At 44.8% G+C, this 4,406-nt stretch overlaps 1 non-coding gene across 1 annotated transcript; it reads left to right on the forward strand.

The window, feature by feature from the left end:
* Positions 1-1,940: 1,940 nt before the first annotated feature.
* Positions 1,941-2,015, forward strand: Trnaa-cgc. Its single transcript has one exon. It is a non-coding gene; the product is annotated as a tRNA-Ala (tRNA).
* The last annotated feature ends 2,391 nt before the right edge of the window (positions 2,016-4,406 follow it).

Raw genomic sequence — 4,406 nt, forward strand, 5'->3', positions numbered from 1 at the left:
GTTTCGTTCGACGGATCTTCGGTATATTATGGTTAATATAATCTTACTCCATTACAGACAGACCTGCTATTGGCGCTCCCGCATTCGTAAGTCAGAAGTTTTGAATACCTCAATCAAAATGCCGGGAATGGTTCTATCTGGTTTAAATAGGGCCTTTTGTTGTGTCTAGACAAGACAGCCTAGACACAATGAGAGGAAGCCGAAAGGCACGCGCTTAAACTCACGCAGGCTGGCGTGACGTCTGAAACAGGATACGTAATGAATGCTATAAAGAAAAGTACGTAGCTTCTGGAATACTTAACTTTAATCCACATTTGTAGACCATCGCTCTTGATGATACATTAATAGAATCTCAATATCAATTGAATACGGCGCCTTGCTAGGTCGTAGCAAATGTAGCTGAAGGCTATGCTAACTATCGTCTCGGCAAATGAGAGCGTAGTTGTCAGTGAACCATTGCTGTGAACGTCGGCTGTACCACTGGGGCGAGTGCTAGTACGTCTCTCTAGACCTGCCGTGTGGTGGCGCTCGGTCTGCGATCACTGACAGTGGCGACGCGCGGGTCCGACGTATACTACCGGACCGCGGCCGATTTAAAAGCTACCACCTAGCAAGTGTGGTGTCTGGCGGTGACATCACACCTTTACTCTTTTGACTTGAAGTACCCGAACATGCAAATTCGTCCAATAAGGAATTCTAACAGTCGCAGAGCTCTTGTTTATTCAAATCATAATATATTCTCAGTCTAGGGAGATCAAGCATTCTGTGAGATCACACAATAGAGAAGGTAACATATCGCTGACAAGACTACAGTCACTTGTCTGGGAACGAGTGGTCTCGGTTTTGTAGTCAAATGGTACAAAAAATTTTTTCGCAGAGAGATGGAATCATGGAACGCATCTTTGACAGAACCACAATTAACTTTGGGCAAGATGACAGTGCAGAAAGTGACGGTAGGGAACTTAGAAGTAGTAGTGACTACGGAGATATGGATGACCTGCTTGCCACATTCAGACTTCTGTAATCGAAGTGAGTCAAGCACTGTTTGTGTTTAGGCGTTGCCTGGTAAGACTACAAGCTGCTGCCATTTCTCGTAGCAGTGGGATGGCATTTCTCCTAGCAGCCAGTTCAGCCACCTGAAGACACACACACACACACACACACACACACACACAGAGAGAGAGAGAGAGAGAGAGAGAGAGAGAGAGAGAGAGGAAAGGAACAATCCGCACAGCCGGAATAACTGCTAAACCTGGACCTTTCCCCCCAAAAACAAACTTTCTGCTTATTTAACAAATTTTCATTTTGTAAATAGATTTAATAAAAAACAAGCACACCGAACCCAGCTGCCCAATTTGGTTTGTTGCAAAACATTACAAAGTGACCAGTGAAGGACATTGAGGTTTTCGATGAACTCATGTGTATAAGAGCTTGACTTGCACAAAAATCACAAGATACTTTATACATACAAGGGTTGCCAAGAAAGTAATGCACCGCATTTTACAATGTTGCAAACTTCCAGCCAACCAGTTGCAGACTGTATCTGTTATGAATCCAGATGGAAAATGTCTTAGTAATGAAACTACCTGGCAGATTAAAACTGTGTGCCCGACCGAGACGCGAACTCGGGACCTTTGCCTTTCGCGGGCAAGTGCTCTACCAACTGAGCTACCGAAGCACGACTCACACCCGGTACTCACAGCTTTACTTCTGACAGTATCTCGTCTCCTACCTTCCAAACTTTACAGAAGCTCTCCTGCGAACCTTGCAGGACTAGCACTCCTGAAAGAAAGGATATTGCGGAGACATGGGTTAGCCACAGCCTGGGGGATGTTTCCAGAATGAGATTTTCACTCTCGCAGGAGAGCTTCTGTAAAGTTTGGAAGTTAGGAGACGAGATACTGGCAGAAGTAAAGCTGTGAGTACGGGGTGTGAGTCGTGCTTCGGTAGCTCAGTTGGTAGAGCACTTGCCCGCGCAAGGCAAAGGTCCCGAGTTCGAGTCTCGGTCGGGCGCACAGTTTTAATCTGCCAGGTAGTTTCATATCCGCGCACAGTCCGCTGCAGAGTGAAAATCTCATTCTGTCTTAGTAGTGGTTTTAAAGTCTTGACTAGAGCGATGTCGCTCATATTTTCCTTTTAACCACATGTGAGGATTTTTATGCAATTTAACTTGTAAAAATTAAGTATTTGTTCTATGCCTACCTGCTATTAATGTACCTACCTGCGATGTTGTTAGTTAAGGTAACAGTTTCTTCTGAAGAAGGCGCCCCTAGTTGTCGTTGTAAACTAGTTAAAGAATTTTGAATTCTGTTTGGAACCGGTTGGCTGGAAGTTTGTAACATTGCAATTAATTACGGTTGCTGAGCACAGCCATGTTCAAAACATTAAAAACGCACCGCATTTTTTTCTTCGACTATTCTTTATTGAACATACGAAAGAACGGTGTTGTATATACCCACCCTAATTTTCCACGTAATCTCCATCCCGTTCTACGGCCTTCCTGCAGCACGAAACAAGGGCGTGTATGCCCTGTCGGTACCAATCCTTGAACTGGTGGCGGAACCAGTGCTACACTGTATGAATCACCTCATAGTCCTCAAAATGTCTTCCACGAATGACATCCTACAATGACCCAAAGAAATGGAATTCCGAGGGGGCTAGGTCAGGTGTGTCAGGTGTGACAGCCGTAGATGGTCTCCCCGACCGCTGCAAATCGTGGAGATCCGCCGAATCATCTTCTGATGACCTCACCCTCCGTGCCCAGCGACTAACTGTACTTCTGTCGACAGCAGATGCTCCATAGACTTTGCACAAGCGTTTGTGAATATTCCCCACAGTTCCTTTCTCTGCAGTGATAAATTCAATGACGCTACGTTACTTGTAAAGTACATCACTTACAAACGCCATTTTGAAACTGTTCTGCAGCTACACTATGTCGCAAATGGCGGAAACTAGGCGCGCTCTCTCAGGAGACTACAAATAATACATACGCAACGTTTCGCATTAGTAGCATTGTTTTTCGGTGAGAAGAAAATTATTCCTGGGCAGATTTCGTAATTACCGTCCTGTCTTATAACAGTAAATGCTTAAGCAAGGCAGTAGATGAGCACTGGAACAGTATACAGGGTGGTCCATTGATCGTGACCGGGCCAAATATCTCACGAAATAAGCATCAAACGAAAAAACTACAAAGATCAAAACTTGTCTAACGTGAAGGAAGAAACCAGATGGCGCTGTGGTTGGCCCACTAGATGGCGCTGCCATAGGTCAAACAGATATCAGCTGCGTTTTTCTAAATAGGAGCCCCCATTTTTTATCAGGTATTCGTGTAGTACGTAAAGAAATATGAATGTTTTAGTTGGGGCACTTTTTTCGCTTTGTGATAGATGGCAGTGTAATAGTGACAAGCATATGGCTCACAATTTTTGACCATCAGTTTTTTAAATTAAAATTAGGTTTTTTAAATTAAAATACAGAACGTAGGTACGTTTGAACATTTTATTTCGGTTGTTCCAATGTGATACATGTACCTTTGTGAACTTATCATTTCTGAGAACGCATGCTGTTACAGCGTGATTACCTGTAAATGCCACATTAATGCAATAAATGCTCAAAATGATGTCCCTCAACCTCAATACATGTGGCAATACGTGTAACGACATTCCTCTCAACAGCGAGTAGTTCGCCTTCCGTAATGTTCGCACATGCATTGACAATGCGCTGACGCATGTTGTCAGTCGTTGTCGGCGGATCACGATAGCAAATATCCTTCCCCACGGAAATAAATCCGGGGACGTCAGATCCGGTGAACGTACGCTTCGACGACCAATCCACCTGTCATGGAATATGCTATTCAATACCGCTTCAACCGCACGCGAGCTGTGGGCCGGACATCCATCATGCTGGAAGTACATCGCCATTCTGTCATGCAGTGAAACATCTTGTAGTAACATCGGTAGAACATTACGTAGGAAATCAGCATACATTGCACCATTTAAATTGCCATCGATGCAGTGGGGGCCAATTATCCCTCCTCCCATAATGCCGCACCATACATTAACCCGCCAAGGTCGCTGATGTTCCACTTGTCGCAGCCATCGCGGACTTTCCGTTGCCCAATAGTGCATATTATGCTGGTTTACGTTACCGCTGTTGGTGAATGACGCTTCGTCGCTAAATACAACGCGTGCTAAATATCTGTCATCGTCCCGTAAATTCTCTTGTGCCCAGTGGCAGAACTGCACAGGACGTTCAAAGTCGTCGCCATGCAATTCCTGGTGCATAGAAATATGGCAGGGGTGCAATCGATGTCGATGTAGAATTCTCAGCACCGACGTTTTTGAGATTCCCGACTCTCGCACAACTGGTCTGCTACTGATGTGCGGATTAGCTTTGACAGCAGCTAA

Source organism: Schistocerca americana, chromosome 9 (assembly GCF_021461395.2).
Source record: "Schistocerca americana isolate TAMUIC-IGC-003095 chromosome 9, iqSchAmer2.1, whole genome shotgun sequence".
Classification (NCBI taxonomy): Eukaryota; Metazoa; Arthropoda; class Insecta; order Orthoptera; family Acrididae; genus Schistocerca; species Schistocerca americana.